We start from the raw sequence: 12,308 nt of genomic DNA on the forward strand, positions 1-12,308 counted from the left end.
GGATGCTGGCGTTATTGGCATGTGACCACGTCAGGATTTTGCACGTACCTGGACACATGGGGTTTCTTATTAAGGGCATTTTTAGCCCGGTATATGTTATAAATACCGAACACCTTAGGGAGTGTTCGGCGTCGCGAGTTTGGCCCTATATGCATCATCTCCGAATCATGTCTTTGGTCACATGTTGGGTTTGCCCGGCTCCCATGTTTTGGTACCTTACGTTCCATTATATCGGCTAAGCTAGCACTGGGAGAACTACTGCGATTGTGCCCTAGTTCATCCGGATGAGCACCTCAGTAGAGAAAGCCGAAAACTGACTGTCATGATATAGCGAGAGACTGGTCAACCACTCGATGACTCATCGGAATCTTCGGGATTCCTCTGCATTAACGAATGGCCGTTTCCTGGTCATGTACGTACGCGCCCCGTATTCGGACGAGCGCAGAAGTACCAGGGGCTATATAGTAGCCCCACCGTCAAACTCCTATGGCTAAGGGAAAGTGTTAAAGCAATATAGTCCGATTGCTTCGCTCGCTGTGCTATCACCTCCTTAATGGACCAAGACGTTGGATCAAGTGTGGATATGCATTTTCTGCGAACACCCCGCATTATATGCGTGGGGGCGAAAGCCGACGACTGCAAACTTTCAGGTTATATACATATATACATAAAACGGCCGCAAAGGAGGCATATAGTACTTTCGGACAAAAGTATAAATACATCCTTGATAATTCAATAAAACATTGTTTTTACAATGGGAATACATGTCACTAGAACATAATATTCTTCGAGCACTGAGCCTCTATCGAATGAGCGCGTTCAAGAACTTCTTCAAAGTAGTGCTTGGCAGCCACTCGGCCTATGGCCGAACCCTGTGTCGCAATAGTGGTGGCCTCCATCTCCGCCCAGTATGTCTTGACACCAGCAAAGGCCATCCGCGCACCCTCTATGCACGCCGATCTCTTTACAGCATCGATGCATGGCACAACACCAAGGAATTGTTGCACTAAACTAACGTAGCTATTCGGTCTTGGCCCTCTCGGCCACAGGTGATCCACAACGGACCTCATGGCAAGTTCGGACAACCTATGGAGCTCGGCCCACTCGGCCATTCGCTCATTCAACAGCAGCGGGTGGACTGGAGCGTGAAACTGTGACCAGAACAGCTTTTCCACTTCGGGACCTTTTCAAATCCTTGAAGTACTCGGCCGCATCAGCAGCACTTGCAGCCAAATCCACGTAGGTGTCCGCAGAACTCCATAGCCGGTCTAGAGGAGCATACTTCGAATCTCCGAACTTAGTCTGCAACAAGAAGGGCTTCCCAGACACGATATCTGCAGCTTGATTCAGCTCCTCCTTCGTCGCTCTAATTTTGGAGCGGGCTTCCTTGGCAGCCACCGGGGCCTTCTTCATGTCCGTCGCCTTCGCGCGGTTTTCTTCTTCAAGAAGCTGGTAACGGCTAGCGGCATCTTTTAACTCTATAGCCATCTTGCTTATTTTTTCCTTGCTCTCGCAATGCGCGGCTTGTTCGGCCCTTAACTCTTCGCCCGCCTTTAGAGCGGCTGCATTGCTACTCCTTGCTTGCTCCTTGGCTCAGGCAAGCTCCGCCCGGAGGGTCTCCATGATGGCAGCTCCATCTGCAGTCACAACATATTAAAGATACTTGCATCATGCTCGTCTTACTATGTGTTGATCACCGAAAAAATCACTTACCCAGTGCCTCGTCAAGCCGCTTGTTGACAAACACGATGTCGGCATCTGCCGCATCAAGTTGCCGCTTTAGCTTGGCAAACCCATCAGTCCGGCTAGCCACCGGAGCTTCAGCCACCTGCACATAAAGGTGGTCTGGTTATTACCTGGGACTATGATCCTCTGTTTGCCGCCGTTTTCGACGACAACCAGAGTCTCAGGGGCTACTATCTGCATAGGGCACACCTAACGTGTGCGGTACTGTCAAAAACACACACTATTTCACGTACCTCAAAGCCTTTCAGCAGACTCATAAAGGCTTCATGCAGACCGCTTTCAGCGGATGAAATCCTTCCAATTACCGTACCCATTAGCGTATGATGCGCTTCCGAGACGGACGCTTGCCCCAGAAGATCCTTCAGCGCGTCCGATCGCACACTGTACGAACCCTTGCTGTGGCTCTCCTTAGGAGCGGAATACTGGGGATTTTGGGTAGCCAAAGGGTTATCCTCTCGCCTTAGTGGATCCGGAGATACCCTTCGCGACGACACTTCAAGGTCGCCCGCTTCATGAGGCGGGGTGTCAGGGGGAGGCGTTTCGCTCTCCATCATCTCCGGAAGAAGATCCCCCGAAGACGAACTCTGTCGAGAAGGGCTACGATCCAGACTACAATTTATAAGCATCAGTTATTGTCTTCGGAAGTAAGGTAGAATGTTTCCACTATTAAGTACTTTTCGATTACTTACAGCTCGGTAGAGGGCTGATCCCCGCGCGGACATTGTGCGGCAAGAATACCCTCCGAGGCAGGACCCTCTGATGAAGATTTCTTCTCCCGTTTGGAAACCTTAGTTTCTGGATCTTCAGAGGTAGTCCTCTTCCTTCCCCGGGGAGAGAGAATGTCAGATTCTTCCCTTTGGTTGTCCTCCCTCGCGGAGGCGCTCATTCCCCCGGCTGGAATAAGTAGCGAGTGAGGCCCGCTTTCAACCTCTCTATTCCCCCATAATCTTCCTTTGAGGGCACTAGATAAGGCGCCGGCTCGAGCATCTTGTCCAGTACCAGATTGTCCAAGCCCTCAGGAAGGGGGGCCAAACACCTGATCATCATCGCCTTTGTTATACAGTCCTGGTCAAAGAGCGGCTCTTTAGAATGACGCCATGATAAATAAAAGGACAGCAGGTTTGACATGGGATTACTTACTTGGGTAGCGGGGCGGCTGCAGCTCAGACCCACATCCTCGGTGGTGTCCGGACACTCTATTTGGGGTCCGAAGAACGATTTGTACATCTCTTCAAGCGTCATGCCGAGGAAATGCTGAATAGCTCGCGGTCCTTCCGGGTTGAATTCCCACATGCAGAGGAGCCGGCGTTTGCAAGGCTGGACTCGACGAACTAGCATAACTTGCATTACCATAACCAGACTGAAGTCTCTCTCAAAGAGATCTCGGATACGGCTTTGCAGTATTGGCGCGTCCTTTGCTGGACCCTAGCTCAGTCCCCTGCTGATCCATGACATCAGTTGCGGTGGGGGGCCCGAGCGAAAGGTGGGGGCAGCTACCCACTTGGCACTTCGGGGAGCTGTGATGTAAAACCACTCCCGCTGCCACAATCCGGACACCTCTGGGAAGGAACCCTCTGGCCATGGAGCGTCAGCGATTTTTCTTATTAAAGCACCTCCGCACGCTGCGTGCCGCCCCTCAATCATCTTCGGCTTCACATCGAAGGTCTTGAGCCACATGCCGAAGTGAGGGGTAATGCGGAGGAAGGCTCACATACAACAATAAATGACGAGATGTGAAGAAGGGAATCTGGGGCCAGATCGTGAAAATCCAGCCCATAATAGAACATAAGACCCCTAACAAAGGGATCCAGAGCGAGGCCTAGTCCTCGGAGGAAGTGGGAGATGAACACGACGCTCTCGTTGGGTTCGGGAGTGGGGACGACCTGCCCTCGGGCAGGCGGCCTATGCAAAATTTCAGCGGTCAGATATCTGGCCTCCCTCAACTTCTTGATGTCCTCCTCTGTGATGGTGGAAGGCATCCACCGACCTTGAAGGTTGGATCCGGACATAGTTGAAGGTCTGAAGCACCTGACATGAGCTTTGGGTGTTAGAACTCGAGGCGGGGGAAGGATTCGATTGAGCACGGGAGGAAAAAAATAAAAAGCCTTGTCCCCTTTATAAAGAGGGTGAATATCAAGCGTCATCCTCGTGGCTGTTTGGGACTTGCCTAAGATCTAGGAGTCATACCAACAGGCACGGTTGGGTTACCCACGTCTGTATTGATGAGAATCCCGTGATAAGGGGGACACGATCTCTGCTTTGACAAGACGTGTCAAGAAAATCGCCTCGCGTTATGTGCGGAGCTAGTTGAGAAAAACAATTCAAATAATGACCGGGCCATGGCGTGATGTCATGCTGTCAAAACGTGTCAGCAGATTAGATTTGTGGAAATATTATTCTCTCTACAGTGGTATGTGGAACTTATTTTGCAGGGCCGGACACTATCCTTGTATTCTAAACTCTTCCATGGTGTATGCGGAGGAGGAACCCGCCTTGCAATACCGAACACAATACTGCGCGTCGGACTCATCGTCATTGAAGTCTGGTTCAGGGGCTACTGAGGGAGTCCTGGATTAGGGGGTCTCCGGACAGCCGGACTATATCCTTTGGCCGGACTGTTGGACTATGAAGATACAGGATTGAAGACTTCGTCCCATGTCCGGATGGGACTCTACTTGGCGTGGAAGGGAAGCTAGGCAATACGGATATGCCTATCTCCTCCTTTGTAACCGACCTTGTGTAACCCTAGCCCCCTCAAGTGTCTATATAAACTGGAGGGTTTTAGTCCGTTGGACAACATACAATCATACCATAGGCTAGCTTCTAGGGTTTAGCCTCTCTGATCTCGTGGTAGATCAACTCTTGTAATACTCATATCATCAAGAACAATCAAGCAGGACGTAGGATATTACCTCCATCAAGAGGGCCCAAACCTGGGTAAACATCGTGTCCCCTGCCTCATGTTACCATCCGCCTTAGACGCACAGTTCGGGACCCCCTACCTGAGATCCGCCGGTTTTGACACCGACAACACATCACACATAAGGAAGCTTCCGGATAATCTACCTAGGGACACACCACAAGAAAGGGAGCTCCTAGGTCTTGAATCCTACCGCCTAGGAGCACCAAATCTCCAAGATTAACAAATCCTCAATCAAATCAACATCGAACAATTGTTTTGGCGGAAGTGTAGATCGGGTGACCTCTCCCTTTTCTCTCAATGGAGTGAAGTGTTTCGATGGAGGGATGAAGAGGGTATGAAGCTTTTGAGCTCTAAAAAATGGAGTAGGAGTGAGAAAGAGCTCAACTGAAGTTAGGTGGGAAGGATACCCCTTGAGGAAGAAGAAATGGGACTTATATATCCCACTCAAATTTCTGGAGGTAGGGTCAGAAGTTCCGGGGTGAACTTCTAGAGTGCCCAGACTAGATGTCAGTTAGAAGTGCACTAAGGAAGTGACGCCAGATTCTAGAGCTTCCAGAAGTTAGCTCTAGAAGTTTCGGGAGTTGTTTTTGGAGGGTGTCTAGGAAGCCAAAAAATGGATGGTATGGAGTGGTTAAACTTTGGCTTCCAAAAGGGATATATGGTGTATATAGTAAATAGTTGAATGATATGTTAGTGACATAGGATGTGTATAGTAATGTACCAAAATGAGTTTCACCCTAGATCAAAGGAGAGACCCCTCTTAATAATGTGGCTTTCCTATGACTCAAATAAAACAAAAAACATCTAAGTCTTCGAAAAACCGACACCTTTTTCCTTTTGAATTGGGGGGGGGGCATCCATCTCCCTCAATAACCGTCAAGCAACCCATGTCCTAAGGTAAACTAGATAACCGACATTATTCCTCACTCACCCATTGTCATCAACACCAAAATACCATTGGGAGCAATGCAATTTCAAGCACTCCTAAATCCGGTTCAGAGTCACTACCGTATAAATCGGATCCTATGACCAAAGCCATCCCTTTTCCCACCATGGTCACCATCTCCTTCGAAACGGTTGGTTTATGAGATCGGTAGCACACACAAGGTTCGAGGAGAGGCGTTGGATGTCAATTTAGGCTTCCTTGTGGTTTGTTGGGTCTGCCTCCGCCGCCAATTGCCTTGTCAAGGGAAAGGGTCTCGGTAGCAGCTCACTTGAGCTAGCTCAAGTCGGTCACCCAGCCGACTCTCAAGCCAATGTCAGGCTAAGTCTGGTGCTAAGTCAATGACAGGTGGGGCCCCATGGTCAAGTTTGTAGTCAAATAGTTTTTTTAATGGAGTCAAATAGTTATTTTACCATGCTTTTGTCAGTCATCAACCCATCACCTATAGAGTCCGGGATATTAATAAAAATACCCTAGAATTACATTTTATCCACAACAATCCCTACACACGCATCTTGGTGCAATTTCTTCATTAGGAAAATAGGTAATAACCCTGAAACAGAACTAAACATCCAATTGAAAAGTTTGGAAATGTGAAATGACTCTCCGTGGGCAGCTTTGGCAAGCACCAAATAATTAGAGAGGTTGGAGAATGATTTCATTCTACGCGGGTGTCACTTCTGAGATAATCATCAGCGATCTCCCACCTCTTGACTTTTTCTCACCCATCTTTGCTTATCCCTCTCCACTGAATCGCACCATACCCTTCATAGTGAAAGAAATGCCTACAAAATGCATGTCCAGGCCCACCCTGCTAGTTTGGAGAAGTAAGTACTTGAGTGAGATACGATGTGAAAATTTCGTTTTTATATCATGTATATTTGTGGTCAAAACCTCAAATTGAGCACACTATTACCCCAATATTACTGGTGCAATTGTTGAGAGTCCAAACTAAAATTTAGTATTGCACAACGAACCATATGTAGTTTTAGAACTATGTTGTGTGGCACCAGAGGACAAATATTCCCATCAACCACATGGCTACTCCTGTCAAGCAGGTTGCAAGCCTTAAGACAATTACGTTGATAAAATATTGTAACTGGTGATACCTCACGTGTTGCTATAAGAATTAGTTGCAATATTTTAAGCTAGATCTGGTTGTATGGATTATGCATATTTGAAATGTGAGAGTTAAAGTTAAAGCACATATGATTTACTGTATTCTATTACATATTGTATAGTTGTAAAATGTTTCTTGAATATAAGCAGCATGATGGAATGGAAACGAATGAGTTTCTCCCCGTGTTGTTGAATGTTGTGCTGGACTTTTTCACGTGCATTGTTGCATGTTTAGATAACTATGTTAGTGAAAATCATTTCTTTAATTATATATAACACTCAAAAAATCAAAAAATATATTATGTAAATCATGTGTGTTTGGCATAGAAATATATTTTCTCGGATAGTTTACTATATAGGTTTTTTGGATACATTTTTTTGCACAAAATAGTTAAAAAATATTGTATGAAATCAACTTGTATTTTTCAAATGGAGGACAATAGCGGAAAGTATGTGTTCAAAATAAATAAGGGTTGCTATCATTTATGCCACTAGTTGTGTCCACTACTCAGATTTGCCATTAGAAGTCACAACTATTTAAAAATATCATCATTCCATGAGATGTTTGCTTGAAAAAGCCATTAGACATCTAAAAATGTCATTGTTCTGTTTGATGTTTACTCCAAAATGTCATTAGACACCGTTATTGTCAGGTCAAACCCCTTGACCATGTTATAGCCCACTTGTCAGGAGTAGGCAAGCGAATAGTTTTAGAGAAAAATAAGAACGTTGTTTGGAAAAGAGTGAGACCCACACTTAATCATAGTGAGATGGAGAGATAGTTGACATGTGCTTCCATGGTTATTTTAGTCATATAACATGGTAAACAGGCTTTGAACTCGTGTCTAGTGGCATTTTTAGCATGTGCTTAATAAGGAGCTGATATTTTTGAGAAGTTGAAATTTGAAGTGGCAAAACTGAGTAGTGGGATACAACTAGTGACATAAATAATAATAATAATAATCCCATAAACAAGTACTCCCTCCGTTTAAAATAGATGACTCAACTTTGTACTAACTTTAGACTAAAGTTAGTACAAAGTTGAGTCATCTATTTTGGAACGGAGGGAGTAGCAGCAAGTAAATATCTGCACGTTGGCACTAGCATTTTTACACCACAAAATTCGAAATAGCACGATGCTACACTTAGCCCTGAGATGAGTGTTTCACACACACAACATACACCCGTTGGTTGCCGCGAAATATAACTAATACAGAAAGACTAATCACAATCATACATGTCCACATGGAAGCAAAAGGGCAAAGAGATCAACTAATTTTAATTTATATTTTGGCGGGGAAACTAATTTTAATCTGGCTTCAAAGGATATCACAAACGTGTACCATGAGAAGAACGACTGGGCAACTGAACGCAGGTGATTCTGCTTTCGCTTTCCCTTTGACATGTAAGCAGGTTATAGTTGACAAGACGTGTGGATGCTCCCCAAGAGAACAAGTCCATGTTCAAGAAAACATTATGAATTGTAATTGGTCAAGTTTTCAACTGTCATTCAAAGATCAAAGTCTACACGACCAGACCTGTATAGGTAGGACATTGCTGGGAGAAAACTTATAAAGAGCACGCATCGGACTATAAAAGTTTCATGAAGAGGACCATCATCCTTTTTTGTTGTTTTATTATTTTATTTTATTTTCTTATGGGGAAATAGTTGGTCGGATTCAATAGTACAAAGTCTTTTCTAAATAGCTGAGGTGAATAATCTCAATTGTTGAACACACACGAAGATGTATCGTATTATCACCTGAAATAGCATCTCACTAAGATTATCGATTACCCTGATCTTGGATGAAAATCTTTGAACTAACAAACCTGGCTCTCAAACCATGAAAGAGACTATATCTACGCATATCTTTTAATAAGTTTGATGGCATCCCGCAAAAAAAGAGTCTGATGGCAATAGTTCTTTGAGGTCAAAAGTGAAGAATCTCTTCCGTCTTTCACAAGAGTTCTTATAATTTACGAAAAATTCTCCGAGGTTGGGGTCGGAATCAAACTGCTGAAGCTCATAGAGATAAATTGGTTTTTTTATTTTCAAGGTAAAGATAAATTGGTTTTGTCAAATCAGATCGATGATTTGGACAAGCTGACTAACTCGGTTGGGCTTCCTTAGTCTGGTTGGGACTGTAGATATCCTTTAGAGGCCCTTCTTATGGATTTGCATTGCCAATAGGAGGCATACTCGCAACAACGCGGCCTTCTAAATCTATATCTATACTCTATATCTATCTATATCTATATCTATACCTACTATTAAAGGGAATAGGTATTCTTGTTTTGGTTCAATTCCAACTATTAAAGGGAATAGATATTCTTGGTTTGGTTCAGTCCTTTTCATTTCGATGGGCCTTTTATGGGCTTCATAGAGTCCGTGAAAAATAATTAGGTCAAAATAAATTAACATTATGGGAATTTAAACAGGACCTCCTGTCTGGATCTTCGATGCAACAATTTATGCGTCATTCACATTTACTAAATCCCAACTCGCTCTAAATATATGAGTGGCGGTCCTCGTGTTTAAGCCAATGAGCTAATTAAAGAAACAATTGTGGACTTAAATAAAATATTTAAATGGATGTGGTTAATTAAAAAAGGACTATGGGTAAACTGGTGGACTAATTAAAAGAAAGATTGTGGTCTTAATAAATAGAATTTTCAAATAGATGAGGCTAATTAAAGGAAGGACTTGAGGTAAAAAAGTAGGATAGTTAAAAAGAAGGCTATGTATGCTTCAATGTGTTGGGGATATTAAATTAGAGAAGGAAGGATTTGATTCCCGACTAAAACGGGTGAAGACGTCACGGTAACTGAAGGAAGGATTATACTTAGATGGAATCAGTGGGAGATTATGCCCAATAAAGAAAATATGAACACGGCTAAATTGCATCGTATTATTATGTTCATTTTGTAGAAGGAGCGTTGAAGCATTTTTTTTCATAGTGAATCCGGTGCTATGGGACATTATACTTGCATAAAACATTAATTTTTCCCATTGCAACACACGGGCATATGTGCTAGTTGGATCTTAAAGGATGATGTGTTAACTGTCTTTTTTGCGATTGCCAACGGCAGACATCGAGTCGTTGCACTATTTTTAACTTAATTTTTAATGGGCTTTGTGTTCCGGATCTTGTTACCATTCTTAAGCATGTTTGTGATTTCTTTGTTGATTTTCTCGTTGCTTGCCCTTCATCCAGGTTGCTCATTTCCCCCTCTCTTTGGTCACCTGAGGCTTGTGTTTCGATGGCCGAGAAAGCGGACCTCATGATTCCCCTGTCCTCAGAGGAAATTGATGTTGCTGTTTCTTCGTCTAACTCTAATATTGCTCCTACTCCGAACGGGTTTTCAATCACCTTTTCCATGAAATTCTGGCGAGTTCTTAAGGAGTTGGTGTACATGGTCATCGAAGGCTTTTACCTTGAACCATAGATATTTCGAGACTGAATTATGTGATTCTCTCCTTGATTCGGAAATTTAAGGGTGCATATTCCATCATCAATATAGACCTATTGCTCTCATCAATAGCTTTGCTATATTACCTCCTAAGGCATTTGCTAGTCGACTCTCTCATGTGGCTCATCGCGTTATTAGCTCTTCTCAAACTGCTTTCATCAAAGATTGTTTTATTCTTCATGGGATTCTAAGTCTTCATGAAATTGTTCACAATCTAAGGTCCAGAGGTACCAGGGCTCTTATTCTTAACCGGATTTTGAAAATCCTACGACTCTGTTAGTTGGGATTTCCTCCACTTGGTGCTTTTGGCTAAGAGTTTTGATGGGCATATGTTCATCGTTGTCATTCATCACTGGAGGCCACACGGCCGTTGCTGTCAATGGGGTTGTTGGCCCTTACTTTACCAATGGTCATGTCTTGCGGCAAGGGGACCATATAGCTCCTCTTCTGTTTAACTTTCTTGCCGATGCAATGTAGTGTATCTTGTCTAGGGATGCTCAGGCTGGTCATATTCTACCCGTGGCCTCCCACCTAATTTCTTATGGGCTCTCCCATCTTTAGTATGCAGACAACACAATCATTATTTTTAAGCTCAATGATCTCTATATCGCTAACTTGACGTTTATTCTCCTATGAGTTGATGCTCTTTCTAGACTCAAGACTAATTTTAACAAGAGCGAAGTCATTCTCACGGGCTCCTCGGATGAGGAGGGGCTCCGTGTGGCTAACACTACAAAAAAAGACACATTCGTGACATTTTAGGCCGAACAAAAAAAATTATGTCATACTAATGACACTTCTATGACAATAATTGTGACAAAAACGGTATCATCATGGATGTGGTGGGGTCCTACTTCTATGACAAAAAATCATGACAGAAAATGGGCTTTTTGTCCTGGCCGGACCGGAGACGCAGTTTCATGACATTCTTTGGGTCGTCCATGACAGAAAAAACCATGGTAGAAGCGAGGGCGAGGAAAATATCGGGGTGTTCCCGATTACGGTGGGTGGTTAGGGCCGAGCGATGCGTGTTTCTCTCATACACGCACATGCGTGGGTGCGAGGCGTTGGGATCTAACTGAACCCGAGTGAGGTGTTGGGCTCTAACTGAACCCGAGCGATTGCACTGCAGGCTACGCGTTACTGAACCCGAGCGATCGATCGATGGCTGTTAACTGAACCTGATCGAGCGATTCTTTCGCTACTGCTGCTAACTGAAGCCGATCGATGCTGCCTCTGGATGAACAGTGAGTGTTGCTGGGGGGTTTGGATGAACAGTTCCTGGTGAGGGTGGATGAACAGGACCCCGTGGTGTTGCCTCTGGATGAACAGGACCCCAATCGATCGAGCCGGTTGGGGCTGGATGAATAGGACCCCGTGGAGGGCTGAATGAACAGGACCACCTCGTGGAGGGCAGGATGAACAGTAGACGGTGGAGGGCTGGATGAACAGTAGCGCGTGGAGGGGTGGTTGAACAGGAGCCCGTGGAGAGGGCTGGTTGAACAGTAGCCGGTGGAGTAGCACGCGGTGGAGGCTGGATGAACAGGAGCCCATGGATGAACAGTCGCAGGTGGAGGCTGGAGGAGGTCGACGGTGGATGAACAGTAGCCCGTGGAGGCTAGAGGGGGTCGACGATGGAGATGAACTGTGACACCCGGATAATTAGGCTACAATAATCCCGCGTTAACGATGCCATGTCACCTCGGTTACTGTTGATAAACTCGAGTTAGTTCAAAAACGATTCAAATTAAAATTTAAAATATAGGCAAACAATAAAATTTTCAAATATTAAAACTAAAATGTTTGGGTTGTGTCAAATAAATCGTAAGTAATTATGGTGGAGAAACCAAACTTTGTTATAAAGTTTAAAGGCTCTAAATTAATTAAAAAAAGGCTAAAAATAAATATTTAAATGCCTTCTAAATTTATAGAAGTGCAAAATATTTCATTTAGGTACCGAACTTTTTGTGACCGTGTCTCATTTTGCCACTCTAAATATGGAGCCAGTTTAATATTTTGTAAAACTATTTTACTAACAAAAATAAAAGAAAACAGTACATGAAAAATATATAAAAGGAAGAGGTATAAACAAAAACAAAACAACAA

The sequence above is a fragment of the Triticum dicoccoides genome, chromosome 4A (assembly GCF_002162155.2).
Source record: "Triticum dicoccoides isolate Atlit2015 ecotype Zavitan chromosome 4A, WEW_v2.0, whole genome shotgun sequence".
NCBI lineage: Eukaryota > Viridiplantae > Streptophyta > Magnoliopsida > Poales > Poaceae > Triticum > Triticum dicoccoides.